The sequence below is a fragment of the Arvicanthis niloticus genome, chromosome 21, assembly GCF_011762505.2.
Source record: "Arvicanthis niloticus isolate mArvNil1 chromosome 21, mArvNil1.pat.X, whole genome shotgun sequence".
Taxonomy (NCBI): domain Eukaryota; kingdom Metazoa; phylum Chordata; class Mammalia; order Rodentia; family Muridae; genus Arvicanthis; species Arvicanthis niloticus.
This window is the reverse complement of record NC_047678.1, coordinates 16,305,578-16,324,834: the sequence shown is the minus strand read 5'-3', so window position 1 is coordinate 16,324,834 and position 19,257 is coordinate 16,305,578. Positions and strand designations below refer to the sequence as shown.

At 41.1% G+C, this 19,257-nt stretch overlaps 1 protein-coding gene across 4 annotated transcripts in view; it reads left to right on the top strand.

Moving 5' to 3' along the window:
• Nucleotides 1-19,257, top strand: part of Pls1 (plastin 1) — an 89,626-nt gene that overhangs the window by 24,406 nt on the left and 45,963 nt on the right. Inside the window, exon 1 of one of the 4 annotated variants that reach the window (XM_076917763.1) lies at nt 5,178-5,316. The exons of the other annotated variants lie outside the window; for them this stretch is intronic. The gene's annotated coding sequence lies outside the window, so the exon portion shown is untranslated. Of the gene's footprint in view, nt 1-5,177; nt 5,317-19,257 lie in introns of those variants that run through there. 4 annotated transcript variants of the gene reach the window in all.

Here is a 19,257-nt window from a genome sequence, read left to right as displayed (position 1 = left end):
ATATTTTACTGAGTATTGTGTTAATTCATATTCTATCAGATTATCTGGTAAATATATTGAGGGCAAGGACAATGACATTTTCCCCTATTTTTTGAAATTTAATTAATATGGACACCCAGGAACTGTTATAAATTGTAAGTGTAGAGTTTGATGAACTCACAAACTGTCACTCTTACCAAGTTCTTACCTACCTGGGTAATACGATCCCCGTGCTTTAGAAGTTTTAGAGAAATAGACTACTTTTAAGACATGGAGGACTGGAGAGACAGCTCAGTAATTAAGGTGTCTTCTGTGCTGGCATGAGGACCACATTTAAAGCCAGGTGCGCGGCACATACAGAGCTGAGAGGTGCTGAAAGCTGGGTCCCAGGAAGTTGCTGGCCTTCAGTCTAGCAGAAATAGGAGATCTAGGTTCAGTGAGAGACCTTGTCTCAAAGAACGAGGAGGAAAATGTCTAATGGTAACTTATGGCCTACATGGGTACACAGTTACAAACTATGCACACACAGTATAGAAAGTATTTCTTCTAGACACTATGACAAAGCTTTTAGAAACAGATCTCTCTCTCTCTCTCTCTCTCTCTGTGTGTGTGTGTGTGTGTGTGTGTGTGTGTGTGTGTGTGTGTAAGTGGATGTGGAGGTCAGAGGACAACTTGCAAGATTGGTTCTCTCCTCCTACCATGGGGTTTCTTTGGACAGAACCCAGGTTATCAGGCAAACATCTTTACCTGCTGAGCTATCTCATTAACCCTTGACACAAAAGTTTTATTTTCTAGTAATTAATGTGTACTGTGATCATTGAAATTATGGTTCCCTCAAATAGTCACAGATATTGAAACCATATTATACACTTGGCCTTATCAGTAACAGTGTCACTTTGCTTTATACAGTTTTTATCATCAGCAGGTTTTTCTTTTTTTGGTGACAGATTATCATGTATTATGGGCTGGCCTCAGACTTGCTGTCTAGCAGAAAATGACCTTAGATTCCTGATCCTTGTGTCCTCTCTTGCCAAGTGCTGGTGTCACATGCTTGTGCCACTGTCTGGCTTATTATTGCTACTTTTGAGATAGTGTCTCATGATATTGCCCAACCTCTCCTCAAGCTTCCAGGCTCAAGTGATCTCCCCCTCAGCTTTCCATGCAGCAGGGAGTATGGGTACAGGTCTCCACACCCAGTTCTTCTACATACCTTTCACTGAGATCAAGCCATTGGATTTTCTCTGGAAATTTGGTTGAGATTTACAGTAAGTATTCAAGAAAAAATACTGCCTGTCTTTCTGCTCACAACTGTTCCCAACAGAGTAGACAGTGACATTTCTTATAAATAGAATGGAATGTGTAAAATTTTGGAGAAACTGGATTCAAAGCTTTGTCCCTCATTCCCTGTCTTGCCTCTATTCAAGGGTGCTTGCTGAAGTGTTTTCTAAGAACCAAACCCATTTAAAACGACCTTGGTACCAACACAAAGGCTTAGATAGATCATGGTACAATCAGACTGTATGAATTATTATGAAAGACATGCTTTTTTTAAAAGTTTAATAACACAAATAATTTTTATTTCCTTTAAAGAAAGACCATTTTTAAAAAAGATTTTATTTATTTTATATATATGAGTACACTGTAGCTGTTTCCAGACACACCAGAAGAGGGCATTAGATCCCATTACAGATGGTTATGAGCTACCATGTGGTTGCTGGGAATTAAACTCAGGACCTCTGGAAGAGCAGTCAGTGCTCTTAACTGCTGAGCCATCTCTCCAGCCCAAGAGAGACCATTTTTATTGATGTGTATTGTGTTTGTCTCTGTGTGAGTTTGTGCTTGTATATGCTGGAGTTACAGGTGTTTTATGAGCCATCTGATGGGAGTGCTAAAATCCAGACTCACATCCTTTGTAAAGAGCAGCAACTAAACAGCTAAACCATCTCCCTATCTCTCTTTTTGTTTCCCAAACCTAGGGAGTTCTTTAGGCAAGTACTATACCACTGAGATATATACCTAATCCAAGGGCATTGATTTTTAATTAAAAAGAAAAAGATTGTACACATCACTATATCTGTAACATGGGGACATTTTTAGAAAAGTATATAAAGTATGTGAAATACTACTCCTCCTTCCCTATATCCTTTCATGGGAGTTTTTTTTTTGTTTGTTTGTTTTTGTTTTTGTTTTTCTGCAACAAGATTTCTCAGTGTAGCCCTGGCTGTCACTCTGTAGGCCAGGCTGGCCTGGAACTCAGAGATCTACCTACCTCTCCCTCCCAAGTGTTGGGATGAGCTAGGTTACTGGTCGTGGTGCATACTTTTAATCCCAGCATTTGGGAGGCAGAGGCAGGTGGATCTCTGAGTTTGAGGCTAGCCTGGTCTACAGAGCAAGTTCTAGGACAGTCAGGGCTACACAGAGAAACGCTGTCTCAAAAAAAAAAATCAAAAAACAAAACAAAAGTATTCACCACCACCCCTGGAAAGAATTTCCTAATAATAGGTAAACTATATATAGCAAATAATAAATAAGCTATATATACCAATTTAAAAGACTATGCACACATAGGAAAAAAGACTGGGCATTCCTAGCACCATTTGTCCCCAAATGGTAAGCTTGAGAACAATTTAGGTTTTCTTACTTTATAAATATTTATCATTTTCTATATTTTCAAAATTAAAAATAATAACTACTTAGGATCCATTTTTTGAAGAGGCACATAGGACAGATTCTTTCTTTGTGCGATAGTGGTAGGGCAGATCAGACTTGGCCAGTACGTGGTTTACTCAAGAGGTATGGACAGTTTCCTACCATAGTGGCCGTGTCACAAACATTATAAATGATCTTTTTGAAATAATGGAATTTTCATTTTTGTATTTTAAGATTTACTTTAAATAAATTAATACATTATTATACTAACTTATTAGATGAAAACATTTTGTTGAGCGGATCTCATGAATATAAACATCATACAGGTAGATTAAGGTAACCACTGAAACAGCAGCCCAGTCCAAGCTCTGTAGTGACCTTCCATAATGGCCACTCTGAAGCTGTGGCTCTCCACTTTTGGTGTCAGTTACATTTTTATGTACTGTCCATCATAAAAACAAAACAAAAGAATTACTAAGACAAATTGAAGCTAGAAAAACAGCTTTTGTTTTAGGGTTTTTACTGCTGCAATAAAACTCTTTGACCCAAAGCAACTTGGGGAAGAAAAGGTTTATCAGGTTCGAATATCCCAAGATGCAGTCCACTGGGGGAAGCCAAGGCAGGAACTCAAACCAGATAGGAACCTGGAGGCAGAGGCCTTGGAGGTGCTACTTGCTTACTGCTTTCTCAGTCTGCTTGCTTCTAGAACTTACCACCCACAATGGGCTGGGCCCTCCCATATCAATTACGAATTGCCTTAGGAGTGCCTGCAGGTCATGTAAAAAAAGCCTTTTTTACATGGAGGTTCTCTCCTGTAGTGGAATTTTCAGTGCAAGAATGGTTACTTCATCCAACTTTCTATTGACAGTTAGGTCTCAAAGAAACTCAGGACAGATGGCTGAGGTGCCTGTTTAACGTGGCCAAGAGGTCTCTGGCTGCAGGGCTCCCTCAGGCTCTCCTCACAAGTGACTATTACAGAGTTATCCTGGGTGGCATAAGGCACCCCTACCCTAAACCTCTCCAGGCCCCCCAGACTTCATTTCTCTTTTCTCCTGCAGAGCTCAGCTTTTATTTTGGCTGTGCGTTCTCCTGGCTCACTCAACTTCTCTTGCTCTTGGCTCCTTGTTCTTCTCTTGGCTTCCTCCTCTTTCCTCTCTTCCTGTCTTACTCTCCCACCTCTCTCTCCTCTCATGGCCATAAGACTTTTGTCTGGACTTTTCTAGATGCCTCTGGCTGTGCTCTCCCTCGTATCTACAGTAAAACTTGCTCCTCAGCCATATCTTGGAGCGGTCATGTCTCATTTTTCACTCATTTATGAATTCCCAAAGACAGAGTCCTCAGTGCTCCCAAAAATATTCTGAGCTTGTGTTGGAGACAGACTGGTAAAGTCAATCTTATATCCCAGAGCTATTCTGAGTGGCTCTGGGATACCCAGACAGAATATATTGCCTTATATTTGTCTCTAGGAATTCTGCCTAACTCCTCTAATTCAATCAACTTGTGGCCATATAGAAGAGAGTAACTATTTAAATGCACCTGTGTATTTTCATTGAGCCATAACATAGGAATAGTAGATTGCATCTGTGTTAAGTGTCAGGTAGCTATGTTTTGACAGGTGTATGCATCCATAAAAGTCACCACAATCAAAAATACCCAATATTTGCATTGCTACTGAAAGTCATCTCCTGTCCCTGGCTTGTTATTCCTAGGTGATCTCTGTGTTCTGACAAGGGCCACTCTGCTGTTGGTCACCACGGTTAGTTTGCATGTCTAGAATTTCACAGTCATATAAGTGAAGTTCTAAAAGTGCATATTATAATGTACTTTTATTTTCAAGTTACTTGTAATTTCAAAATTACTTTTCCTTTCACTTTGGAAAGCTGTTTTATAACATCCACTTTTTATGGAGGCTTTATAAAAGTTGTTTCAGAATGAGCCGATGCCATTCCATGAACATGGGTTATAAAGTAGATAAGGAAACCATACTTGGGCCAGTTCAAAAGTAGAATTGGACTCTAACCCTTGAGGTTTACCACTAGCTTAACACTGCATACGTGATACAGTGTTTTCAGTTACTGTTTCAAGACAATGTTTATATTTGTTTCAAATTAGTCCAGTGACTCTGGAGTTAGGATATTTTGTCTTTTTTTTTTTTTTTGTCTTAACATAATTTCTTAATTCTTTATAGGAAACACAAATGAATGTTAATTGTTAATGGTTTTCACATGATTAAAATTATCGGCATTTACAATTAAAGTGACAAAGGAATATTTATAAAAACAGTACGAGAGTTCACAGCACAATCTGGTTTCAAAGCCTGTGTGAGCACACTCTTCCAGGGAGGTGAGGTCTCATTGTACATTTTAAGTACTCTATGCTGTCATAGATTAGAAATGGTGATGATATCTCCAGTTCTACCTCTTAATATATTTCTTCATAGTTCCAAGCCACACCCGTGTTCCAGGTTGGCCTTTCAACCTAGGCCAAATTCTTTTGTGATTAAGATCTGTAGTAGTAGGCAGAACATTTACTTCAGCATAGAGAGAGTTGCTTGTTCTTTGGTCAAACACTGACTTTTGCACATGACCATCCAAGGACAGGCACAGCTCAAGACAGGCTGGATTTTAAAGTTTCCAAGTTTGTTTCTCAGAACCCCTGACTGCCAGGCGCTAAGACCTGAGGAAGCAGGTATGTATGCAGAGTGTGAATGCAGGCTCTTCTCTTCTCCTAGGATTGTAACTCAGACACAGCTGCTGGGGTTTCTGTGGGATTGTTTAATTGAGTGAAATTACCTTACAGAATTTCTCAGCAAGCTCTTCCTTGCTCTGGGGTTATTTTGCATAATCAGTCCAAAGAATATTCGATATGGTCACACAGTTCTTAATAGTGTCTTCTAGGTTGATACAGGATTGGATTTAAAAATTACATATAATTCTTGGTTGGACTTTGATTTTCCTTTCAGGAATGAGTATGAGAAAGGCAGAAATAACTAAATGGTCACTTGGTGTTGTCTCCTGGAAGGTATATGTGCTGTTGCTTTGAAGCCCGAGGTTTTCAAACCAGTGAATGTCTCTTACAGTCTACGGTTCTGTTGTGGATAAGCACAACTCTTTCCCCCCCCCTGAAGAGATTCTATGGCTGTGTTTTTAAAACAGCTGAGAGCAGGCAGTGCAGGGCTGTGGTGTTGAGTCTGAGCATCTAGGAGTGAGAGAGTATCTGGATTGTAATAAGTTCTTCATTTGCATTTTGCGTTTCTAAGTCTTGAAAAGCCAGGATTAATAGGAGATAGATTTCACCATTGCATTGACTTGGGGACAGCATCTATGGTTTTTTGTTTTGTTTTTTGTTCGTTTGTTTGTTTTGTTTTCGAAAGAGTTTTCTTTTAAACAGTTTCTGTGTGAGCATGTCACCTGGTGAGTTGGGCTGTTTTCTTGCTAAAGCAGGAATTGAGCAGTTCCCAGCCCACGTAAAGCTAAGCCAGTCTTGAATGATGCATGTCAAGCATATCAAGGAAACTGGGAAAGTGATACAACTGGCAATTTGAATAGGTCCTAGTGTGGAAGAATTGAGGTCTTGTTCCTTTGCAAAACGGAGGAGCCTTTCAGAAGTGAAACATGCTCTTCTGTGCAGGGACCTTGAAGGCTTACACCTCAGGATGAAGTTAGGACTCACCTGCTCTGCTTTGGAAAGCCCTCAGACTTCTAAAGCATTTCTGAATGAATTACAGTATAGTTACTCTGTGACTCTTCTTAGGGAGACAAACACATTAAAGCTAACCATAGAAAGTGATTCACCATAGAAAAATGTTACATAGTTTAAAAACAAAACAAAACAAAACCAAGCCAAGTCTTCCTCAGCACTTTCTTTGGAAGCCAAATTGCTTTTCTTATGTCATGCCCAGACTTCAAAGGCTGGACCCTTGTGCAGCTCCTCTAATAATGAACCAGCCAGTCACTCAATTGTGTTCTTGTGGAGCTGGGGGAATAACATCCCTTTATGATCCCCAGTTTAGATCAGCTTACCACCCAAAGCATGATATTTGATGACCCTTATTAGGTTACTCTGAGTAGCTACAAATGTTCACGGTGTAGCCTTATCAAGCCTTTTGAAAAAGTTCACATCCTTACCAACCACAGTCCCTGCTGGAAAGGGTTCTGTTGCTGGGATCCTGGTAACAGGAGTCTGAGGGACTCCGCAGCACTTGGACCACAAAGGGGCTGAAAATGCTCATGTTTTTGGCTGGCAAGTGTGCTGTGGAGGACTGGCTGTTTTCTTTTTTTTTTTTTTTTCCTTTTTAGTGTTGAATTTTAATCTCAAACTTAGTGTTTATGGACCTGAATTCTTAAAAGAGTGGAAGATTATGGCTGTTTCTGATTCTGTCCTCAAAAAAAAAAAAAAAAAAAAAAAAAAAAAAAAAAAAAAAAATCAAGGTTTCTATTTTTTTTCCTCTCCTAAATGTTCTGGATGCCGTTCTCCCCAACAACGCACAGAAAAGCGGAAGAGTCCAGCAAACCACAAGAGGTGAATGGTGCAAAGATGCTTTTTGTTTTTTAACCCTCATTTACAAAGTAGGAAGGTGATTTGTTTCTTTCAAAGTCCCCCCCCCCTTTTTTTTTTTTTTTTTTTTTTTTTGGTTTTTCGAGACAGGGTTTCTCTGTGTAGCCCTGGCTGTCCTGGAACTCACTCTGTAGACCAGGCTGGCCTCGAACTCAGAAATCCACCTGCCTCTGCCTCCCAAGTGCTGGGATTAAAGGCGTTCGCCACCACCGCCCAGCAAGTCCCTCTTTTAAAAAAATTTTTTTTAATTTAATCTTATTTTATGTCCATTGGTGTGAGGATGTCAGATCTTTGGGACTGGAGTTCCAGACAGTTGTGAGCTGCCACGTGGGTGTTGGGAATTGAACCTAGGTCCTCTAGAAGAGCAGCCAGTGCTCTTAACCACTGAGCCATGTCTTAAGCCCCCAAACGACCCTCTTAATGATCCTCGGAATTTTAAGTTTTCTTCTCATCAGTAAGTCGTGTGGGCATACAGACCACGTCTAAGCAGGAGTCTGTATGGAATGGCTTTGTGCTCTGAGCATAAACTTCCTCTGTAACACAAGCAAATTTATTTTTAAGAATGAGAATGAAGAGCTGGAAAGATTGCTCAGTGGTTAGACACACCCATCGCTCTTGTAGAGGACCTGGGTCTGGTTTCCAGCACACGCATGGTGGCTCACAACCATCCATAACTCCAGTTCATGGGATCTGTTGCTGTCATCTGGCTTCTGTGAGCACTGCATACGTGTAATGCACATACATACATGAAGGCAAAGTAATCACACATGTAAAATTAAATAAATCCAATTTTTTAAAAGGAAGAATCAGAATTAAAATAGAGACAGCATCCTTGCTTAAAAACTATTTCACCATTCACTGGATCTAGGGAAGCAACCTATAGTTTTTAGAAAGGCAGTTTCCTTAAGAAACAGTTTAGAAAGCTCCAGGCCTTTTAAATTTCTCACCTCTCCTCATCAGTAAGTGCATACAAGGCATATGTTACTTCTAAGAAATAGGTTTTATTAAAATGGCAAACATTCCAAAATCCAAAACAACCTGGAGTCTGAGACAAGCATTCTGGATATAGAATGTCTAGCCTGTGTATATTTTAATGCTTTACTATATTCATGTTCAACTCACTGAGTTCTGGTGCTATGACTCAGTGTGTAACGTGCTTGCCACCAAGCCAGACATCCTGTGTTCAACCTTTAGGATCCACATGCCAGAAGGAGGGAACTGACTTCTACAAGCTGTCCTCTGACTTCCAAATGTGTGACATGGCCCGTGGATTCCCCCTGCCATGTGTACAGACCCACAAATAACTAATAAAATGTCATGAAAATAGGATCTTGAAAATGTGTTGTTAGTGGTAAGGACTTTACTGTCTCCTTAGCTAGTACTTCATGGTACGTATATGCACAGGATAATGTTAACTGCCAGTGACTGAATACTACAGTATTTTGAATAATCTTGATAATTTTGAGGGGTTTTGGCCAATACATAGTCATATTTGCTTTTATTTCATTTTCTAGTATAGGGAAAGCTGTTTGCTGTTTAGTGAAGGTAGGTTAGGTGTCACCTGGATTGTACAGTTTCCTAACCCACTCAGCCAGGTATACACAGAGTGCACAATATTGCACATACTGAAAGTAAAAAGAAGGCAGGAAGGAAAGAAAGAAGGCAGGAAGGAAAGAAAGAAGGAAAGAAGGAAGATGGTCCACTATACAACCATTTTTTTAAAAAAATATTTTAAATTAAAGTGTGTGTGTGTGTGTGTGTGTGTGTGTGTGTGCGCGCGTGTGCGCTTGCGTGCATGCAGGTGCTTCCAGAGGCCAGAAGAGGGCACCAGATCCTTTGGAGCCTGTTATAGGAGATTGTAAGCTGCCCAAAGCAGTACTTGGAAACTGAACTTCAGTCCTCTGAAGGAGTAGCAAGTGCTGAGCCATGTCTCCTGCTCCCAGCCTTTTCTTTAGGGAACCCCTCCCCTCTTCTGGCGTCTCTACGGAATGCCTTCTCCTCTCCTGCAGCATGCCTTATGGAATGAATGCCTCCTCCCTCCGCTTGCCATCCTTATGGAGTGCCTTTGCCTCTCCCTTTATCTGTTTGTGTCATAGAATCATCTACCACAAGCACCGAGTTACTGAGCTGTTGAAAATATATCTGTTACAGATTCATAAAGCTAAACCAGGTGCCTTCCCTGCCTCTAGTTTTAAAAGTAGGCATAAGCTGTTCCAATATTTATCTCTTGCTCCCTGATAGGGACTGTCATTCTTGGTGACCGTGTTGTATTCTTGGGAAGCCAGAGTGTGGTTGCAGTACTCTCATCTATGAAAAGGACAGGTCAGAGTAACTGAATTGCAAGTGTTGAGGTGTTTATTGCTGTTGTTCATTGTCTTCTCTGGGAAGAAGAGGTGAGGTTTTTAACCTGTTTAATTTATTATTTTAAGTCTCTATGGAAACTTCTTCCCAGAAGTGGGAGTTGCTAGAGGATACGTTAATAGGCACAGTCAGTCTAAAAGGAAACTGTAAGTTCAGAAATAAAGTGACATACTAGTAAGATTTGCTTTTCAAGTCAAGACCTTAGAAATGTTGGTTACACTCAAGTCAGAAATGTAGATGCCTCTCCTGTCTCCACGGCCACTCAGAAAAATCATCATCAGAACTCATGCTTGAAATATTTGTCCCTTCATCTTCCTTCCTGTGGTATTCTCTTGTACATTATTAGTCAATAGACTTGTTACTGTGATTATGTGGGCATATCTGCCACTTACAGACCCTGTCTGCTTACTGATAACGTCTTACAGCAGAGAGTCTTGCTGATTGGCTTGTTCATTTAAAATGGTGAAGAGGGGCTGTGGGAATGGTTCATTGGGTAAAGTACTTGCTGCCTTTGCACAAGGACCTGGATTTTGGTCTCCAGCATCGATTCAAAGGGCAGGCATGGCTGCTCAGGCTATGGAGGCAGAGGCAGAGGAATCCTTAGGGTTTGTTGGCTAGCCAGCAAAGCCAAATCTGAGAGCTCGGGGTACCATGAGAGACCTTGCTTCAAAACAAAACAATAACAAAAACAAACAAGTGGAGTCCGATCAAGAAAGGCACTCAATGTTATCTCTGACCTCTATGTGTGCATGCTTAAATAAATGTATACACATGTGCACACACACACACACACACACACACACAAGAATCAGTGCTGTAGGGGAGGTACAGGCATCTATATTTATCTTTACTTTTCAACCCAACTTTTCATCACTTGGAAATGTTTTCAGCTTTTTTAGTGTTTCATGATCTTACCATGAAAATCAGTACTTGTGCTAACACTGGTTCATGCAACACTCCAACTCTGCCATGTATTTTATGTATTTTTCTGGCTAATGTCTACACTCATGACAGTGTTTGGCTTATTGGTGATAATAATCCCCTACTTAAAAAAAAATCTGTCCTGGAACTTACCATCTGAAACTTGGAATCCTCTTGCCTTGGTGTCATGGCTGCTGACCATGAGCTAATAACCACTTTGCCCAATTCGATACTCAATTCCTGTCATATATAATAAAAAACAGTATCTTAGTTCTTTAAAAAAAAAAAGGGAGAACTTCATTTTAAATTAGAATTGATAAAGTATAAGAGCCATGCACGGAATTGTTTTGTAACCCTTTGTTCCAGCTCATCTCATTTTACCGTTTACACAAAAGAGGCTCAGATCTCGCTCTTGAATATCATGTAGAAAGATGATTCCTTGTTTCCCCTGAGAACCCACTGCATGACTTCATCGCTCTTGGCCACACAAGAATCATGTGGTTTATTGAAAGGAACAGAGGACAAAGACCCGAGCACACTGACAGTAGTCCTAGCTTTGACACTTACTAGCACTTGATCTGCTCTGTAAGTTGGCCTCTCTGACACTGTCTCCTTATGTACAAATCAGGAACAAGGGGGTTCACAAACATAGTAGTTTATGTGGTATAATACTAGTAGTATAATAGTTATTCCTATCATATATACAAACATATATGTGTGTATATATACATCTATATGTATATATACACACATATATATGAAATTTCATTTTTAATTCTGCTTTCCCTACAGGGGTATTTGAGAATCAGATGGAATAATACATATCTTATCAATTACTAAACACTTGAGCATGAGTCTTAAATTCTCTTACTGTCAAACTTATTTTTATTTATTGAGACAGTATCCTAAGCTTTGTCTGCCCTTGAATGCACTATACAGCTGACTTTGAACTACTGATCCCCCTGTCAATAGCTATGTGGATAGTTTCACACGGTCTCATGCATGTCATGATCGCCCTTCAAAGGAGGGGAGAAAAGACAAGAAATACTTGCAGAGATAAGAGCTGGAAGACAAACCAGGTTGAAAACTATAGACCCATAGATCTGGGAAACTCAATGAGCCCCAGCAAAAGAAGTAGAGAAAAATGATATTAAGGCACACTTTAATGAAATAACATTAGCATGCTATAATGAAATCATTTACAACCACTGATAAGAGTAAGATCTTAACCCAGTGAGAAAAGGAGGTGTTATTTGTAGAATAAAAAAGATAGCAATGGAGAGACAAGCAGTCAACCCAGATCTAAGCCCAGCAAAGACGTATTACAAACAAGGATGAACCATGTGGATATAAAACCAGCTTTTAATAGTGTAGGTAATGATAAGGGAAGGCTTCAAACAGATGAGGCTCCAAACAGAATGAGACGCTATGGAGACACAGGTCTGTACAAAGGGATGAAGAACTTGGTGCTATGTCGGTGACCACATACAATTGTTATTAATATTTTTAAAGGTTATTACTTTTAAAGTTTATTTTCATTGGACGCAGCATATTAAAAGTTTTTCCATTTGATAAATGATAAGATGTGCTATGCAGTTTATAATAATAATAGCACCCAGGCCAAGAGTTGGGGAAATGGATGTATATATTGAGTATTCCTTATCTGAAATATCTGAAATCAGATGTGCTTCAGAACTTGTAGTTTTTTCAGATTTCCGGGCTGTCTAAGCAGGCTCTCTCTTGCAGCCTCCCAGCCTTACCAGTTGGAACATTCTGGATTCAGGTTTTCAGACTGGTGATGCCCAACTTGCCTACCTACCACTGTGGCATTTTGATATTCTTTGTAGCATGGAGTAAAAACCTCTAAAGGATAACATGTAACAAGTTTTTTTTTTTTTTTTTTTTAAAAATTGTATGTTGTAAAACTGAAAATGCCCACAAAATTGGTATAATAATCAAAAGAAATAAATTGGAATTAGAAATATTTGAGTAATTCCAGAAACGATAAAAAGAAGAGAGAATATAACCAATGAGAGAAACGGAAGACAGGACAGAAGAGGCTTAACCCAGCCTTATCAGTAATCACGCCAAGGAGGAACGAATGCATCCTAATCAAGAACAGCTTACTCCTGGAATGTAAAACTGCTAACATTTTAAATCAGTAATTGCAACTATTCAACATATTAACAATGTATAATCATTTTAGAGACACAGTAAAAGTACTGTAAGTCTAACATGCATTGGTGATTATGGTAACACACACACACACACACACACACACACACACACACACACACACACCCTTCAAACCTTCCAGCTAACTAGGATAGGAGCTTCTTGTGTCTGATGGAGCACCCATGGGAAGCCTGCGTCTGACAACATACTTCATGGTGAAAGAGTAGATGCTCACCACCATTAGGGCTGAGAGCAATTAAAAAAAAAAAAAAAAAAAAAAAAACACACACACAGCAGAATGGTAGACAAAAGATTTGAATACTATGAAAATACTCACGACGAATGAAGACAAGCCAGAAGAAACTGTTAAGATTTAAAAGAATGCACATGAATCTATGGTGACAGTGGTCGCTGTCTTAGACTGCCTATTGCTGTGATGAACACCATGACAAAAAGCAACTCGGAAGGAAAGGGTGTAGTTGGCCTACACTTGCACATCGAAGCCCATCAGTGAGGGAAGCCAGGGTGGGAACTCAAGGAGAGGCCCTGGAGGATGCTTACTGACTTGGCTTGCTTTGGCATAGCACCCAGCACCACCAGCCAAAGGTTGGTACCGCCCACAGTGAGCTGGGCCCTCCCATGTCAGTCGTCAATCAAGATGCTAATAGGGAAATTCCTCAGAATTACCTGAGTAAATAGTACATTATGTCTTGATTTCTCTGTTGGGCGACCTATGTCTAATATTAGATAATGTGTAGGAACCACTTTGGAAGGTATAAAATACTTGTTAAGTATAAAGTGTGGTTCTTGTTGTTGTTGTTGAGATCCTAGAGTGGAGAAACTTCCAGAGTTGTTAGTGAGTACTGCTTTCTTTAATAATGAGTAGCAAACAAGATGGTTGTTTCATAGTATGTGGGCAAGTCCCTGCTTGTGCATAGAGAATCAGTCTTTCATCAGTAAGAAAACTCTAGCCTGATGTTTGGTAAAATCCTTCACTAGAGGCACGATGCTTCTTAAAAAAATGTCAAAATATGGTAATTTATTATACCTTTTAGGAAAAGTGATAATAGTTTGAGAATTGCTAATTTTATTATGACAAGTCTTTGTAATTGATTCTATGTATGAAATTTATTATATTTATATAAAATCCTTATTTTTCTTATCCCTAGAAACTTGGGATTTTATGTGTTTTTTTTTTTTAATGAATCTTCGAAAAAAAATATATGCATATGCTACATGAAAATTTCTTCCTTTGCTTTTTAATAGGGGCAATTAGAGTCGAATTCTATGTGTGGCAAAAATATCACATCAGGAACTCACCTGAAAACATTTTTTAGATGTGAAAAGTGAAAAGCTTTGCTTTGGAGCCAAGTGCATTCAGAAGGTTAGAGTTTATGCCCTGACATGGCGACCTGGGGGAGGAGATCTGTGCACTTGGGCACCAGTTACACTAGAGGCCCATATGCATTCCTTTGAGTGTAGTGAATTATGTGCTAGAACTAGGGAAAGGATTCTAAGCCAGGAAGTAATACCTTGGTTATTTCTGAGGGTTCATATAGGAATCATGAGTCACCAATCACTGTTTCCTGTGGCCTGACAGCTATTTGGTGTGGTACTCAAGCATTCATTCTGAGGCATTTGGCATTTATAGGCAATTACAATCTGGGCACTCACCTCCAAAGTGTATAATTTCCTGTGACTACACAATACATAAAACAGGAGCAAAGTACTTTTCAGAGATCAGGAAAGTGTAAAATAATTCGCATCATTTCCCGAAGCTTAGTTAAATCTTTCCATCAATTTTCTCAGTTTCGGGAACGATCACACAGTGTGCACACTTGGGTCTAATAGGTCTGCACTGCGCGGTTAGGTTCTAGGCCAGCTTTGAACAGGAAAAGATCACGGGGAGCTTGCTGAGCTGTAGGTGTGGAAGGAGGTATCTACCTCTGTTAAGAAAGTGGTAAGTGGAACTGTGGGCTGGAAAATGGAGTCCAGGGGGTGGGGTGAGGGGAGCAGGAGGGATCTAGTGGGGAGAAGATGGAGGGAGAGAGTATGGGAGAGAGAACTGGAATCAGTGGGGTGGGGGCATCTCTGGGAAGAGCTAGAGACCTAGGACGGGAAACTCCCAGGAATATATTAGGGTGACCCCAGCTAAGACTCCTAAGAGTGGGGGATATGGAACCTGAACTGGCCATCTCCTGTAACCAGGCAAGACTTTTAATGGAGGGATTGGGACACTAACCCAGCCACAGAACCTTCAACCTACAATTTGTCCTACCAACAGGATGTACAGGGGTAAAGATGGAGCGGAAATTGAGGGAGAGGCCAACCAATGACTGGCCCAGCTTGAGACCCATGCCATGAGAGAGAGCACACCATGACACACTCATTGACACTCTGCTATACTTGCAGACAGAAGCCTAGCATAACTGTCATCAGAAAGGTTTCACCCAGCAACTGATGGAAACAGATGCAGAGACCCACAGCCACACGTTAGATGGAGCTTGGGAAATTCTGTGGGAGAGAGGAAGGAAGATTAAAGAAGCCAGAGGGGTCAAGGAAACCTACAGAATCACCTACCTGGGCACATAGGGACCCACAGAGACTGAACTGCCAATCAGAGAACATGCATGGGACTGCATATATGTAACATGCATAGGCCCTCTGCATATATGTAACAACTGTGCAGCTCAGTCTGCAAGTAGCACTCCTGACAGCAGGAACAGAGGCTGTCTCTGATTCTGTTGCCTGCTTTTGGTCCCTTTCCCCTAACTGGGTTGCCTTGTCTAGCCACAATAGGAGAAGATGCTCCCAGTTCTACTGAAATTTGATATTCCAAGACACTGAGTTCATATCCATGGGAGGCCTGCCCTTTTCTGAGGAGAAAGAAGGGGAGAAGTGGAGGTGGGGGAGAGTGGGAAGAATGGGGAGGATAGGAGGAAGGGCAAGCCGAGATCAGGATGTAAATTAATTAATTAATTAAAGAAGAAGAAGGTAATAAATAGATGCTAGTGAAATGGCTCAGCAATTAAAAATACTGGCTGTTCTTCCAGGGGTCCTGAGTTCAATTCCCAGCAACCACATGGTGGCTCATGACTGTCTATAAAGGGATCTGGTGCTTCCTTCTGACATGCAAGAGTACATGCAGACAGAGCACTCATAATTTTAAAAATTACATAAATTTATAAAAGATAATAGGTAGTTGGGTTTGGACTTGTCACTGTCCTTGGAGCGAGTTCAGCTTTTCTACTTACTGTATATGCTTTGGCCTTAGTTTCCTTAACTGTAAAGTCAGAAGTGGAATGCTGCCAATCAGATAGTTGCTGTGAGACATTGTATGTGTAGTCCATAGGAGAGGCCTTGGTTTGTGGTGAGCACTCGTGAGTGTTCGTTGTTAAAAGAGTAAGAAAAAAAAAAAAAAAAAGATGTTCTTGGCTAGATCCTAAGCACTGATAACAACACGTTTAGGATGGGGTGCCTATGTGTGCATGAGTCAAATTTAAAATGCCGATGCTTTGTACAAGCAGAAGGATTTCATAGAAGGCAAATAAACCTGTGCAGAGACCTCTGGAACTGCAGGTCTTATCTCCTTGCTATCCTTGGCTGTGGGAATGGGGCTCGTGGCCAAGGGCCTCACGTCTAAGGAATCAGACTGTAATGCGCATGTGCATTGAGGACAGCCCCACAGCTCTGCAGTTCCACAACACAGTCCTGCTGCAGGCCTCCCCGGCTGCTCAGGACTTGCTTTCCGGGCCTGGTGTGTTCAGCCTTCCCTTGAGAAGCACCCTCACCCATACCTTCCCAGTACAATCATTTCAAGTTTTGAAAGTTTTCGACACAATAAGCTTTGCTTTTTTTTTTTTTGTCTTTGTCTTGTTTTATTTACAATCAACTGCTTGGTACAAACAGGTCTGTTAATTGTTTTTTCGTCATCAGTAGATGGGGGCCACAGGAGAAGCCAGGAGTCCTGAAGCTCATAGAAAATGCTTCTTATCCCCCCCCACAACCCCGTGGTTGTTTTTGTTTTTTTTTTTCTAGCAGCAACTAAGAGGAAAACGCCACCATTTGTAGGAAAAATATATATGGAACTGCAAATTGTCATCACGTTAAGCTAAATAAGCCAAACTCGGAAAAACAGCAACAAAAAACTATTTCTCTCTTACGAAATATAGATTACTATGAAAAGGATAAGAAAGTAGAAAGGGGGAGCTATTTGGTCAGAAGAAGGGGGTTAGCGTGACGGAGGCTGATGAAGAACTTTACTAAACAGTTCCAAGAGTACAGCCCATTCCATTCCAGCTACTGGGGAGACAAGTAAGACTGGCCCCCTTCACTGTGCGGAGCGAGCAGCGAGCTTAGGAAGGTGAGGTGAACGTAAAAGAACAAAGTGAGGTCATTACATGCAACATATTACATGCACCCTATGTCCAGGAATGGATGAATGTGTGAACTGAACAACACACAAGATGTGAATAACTGACTAAAGAAAGCACAGGTAGTGTGTCTGTCTTGTACCTCTGCAGAGGTGTTAAACAGGGAGGGTGCAGGGACGGACATGAATGGTGGTAGTGGCCGGCATGATAGAAACATCAAGACAGGAGGGGAGAAGGCCCAATATGAAGCAAATTTGAGATGATTTTTTTTTTTTATTTGTTTTGCAGAAGACTGCCAGGCTTCCATTTAGGAGATGTGTACGAAAGTCAATTTGAGCCCAGGTGTCACTCACCCTAGTGGCAGTTCTTCACAATGATGTCAAAGTGGTGTTCTCAAGGTCCCTAGTGTTAATCCATGCACCGAGGCAATTCTCAAACAAGCAAAATAATATCCTTTAAAATAGTTTGCCGCTAGACAGATCCAGGCTATTGACAGTCAAATCACCTTTAAAAGAAAAGTTTCTTTAGCTGCCGCTTATAGAACAAAAGAAAAAGCCAACCTCAGCTCTTTCAGAGCTGAAGGGTTCTCAGGGACATTTTGAGTCTTTTAAATACCCAGTGTCTCCGTCCAAGGGACAGTTGTGCTGGTATGTAGCACAAGAAACTGGTATTTAACCAAGTAAACAATATCCCAGTTCCCACTTCTATTCAAGGGTTAGTATACATTCCAGTTAACCCGACTAAAAGAGGCTGTGATTGTGGGGAGACCCTGCGAAGTGCGGTTCAGTAGGAAACTGGGGAGAAAACACTCTCCAGGTTTGTCTCACACCAGGAAGGACGCTCTTCAGTTGCACTTCCTTTCTTAGCTGCTTGTGGTTTTGACAAGGAGATCCTTCAGCTAGTAATGGGAAGCTGAAAATAGGAACTAGCAGGAAGAGGGAAGGGCTGTGGCGGGCGATAAGAAGTGCGGGAGAGTGCATAGAGCCAGCAGGACTGCTCTGACCAGCAATACTGAGAGGGTCGGTGGACTCTGACTCTAGACTTTTCTCAAGGTCTTTTCCATAGACGCCCGGAAGGGCTAAACAGCCCGTTTCTTACATTCTTAGGGTAGCTTTGTCTTCTTCATCTCACCATTGCTGTCAGACCTATTCCAGGCGCGTGGAATCTGCCTTCAGTTACCTTTATCCTGGGGTCTCTGGCAGGACAAGAGGCTCAGGAAGCTGTGCTGCCTTCACAAGTCCCTTGGCATAGCCTGCAGGCTTTTTAGTGGAGGTTCTCTTGTTCCTGGCTGGTATCTACCAGTTTTTCTTCCTTCCCTTCAGGGTAATCTCTTATTCTTTCCCTGTCGTCTCCATCTGTGCCTTGTCCTGCCAACCCCAAACCAGACCCCGAACACACAACCTAGGTAAACCTCTTCCTGGGTTTATTCTTTCCAAGGACAGAGGGGACCCTGGATTTCTCGCTGATCTTGTCTTCTGTATATCCAGGACCTTAAAGGCAACAGAAGACTAAGTGGAATATAATATTTCAGTAATTCTGTCGTAATAGTAACTTGGAATTGCTGAAGATTGAAGTACTTGCAGTTTTCTAGAGCCTTGGAAATGTCCCCTGTTCAAAAAGAGATGATTGAGAGGGCCTCTTCATATTTTGTTGATTATTTTCCATCTGCCCCGCCCTCTGCCCTCCCATCCTTCTCATCCCACCGCCTCCATTTCCTTTCCCTGTAGGACTGGAACCCAGAGCCTCTTGAACACTAAGACTCCCCACATAGCACTCTGCTGCACTGTGGTCTACTTCTTCCTTTGCATGTGTGCATATTTGTATGTGTGTTGGTGCCCATGTGTGCATGCACGTGTGGGGGACTGAGGACTTCAAATGTAATTCTTCAGGTGCCATCAGACTTCTTTTTAATTAATTAATGAGAGAGAGAGAGAGAGAGAGAGAGAGAGAGAGAGAGAGAGAGAGTGTGTGTGTGTGTGTGTGTGTGTGTATGGGTGCGTGCACCCACCCTTCCCCCCTCCCCCTTGGAAATCAGGTCAAAGGGCATTTTTGAAGAGTTGGTTCTCTTCTTCTACCATTAGTTCTGGGAACTGAACTCAGGTCTCCAAGTATTTTACTAATTGAGGCCTCTGCCCAGCCTAATCCATTTCTTTAATTAATAGTTCATGACTGGTTTAAAAAGTATCTTTTTTTTTTTCTGTATAAGAAATTTTTTAACATTATGAATTATTTTTCAAAGCCT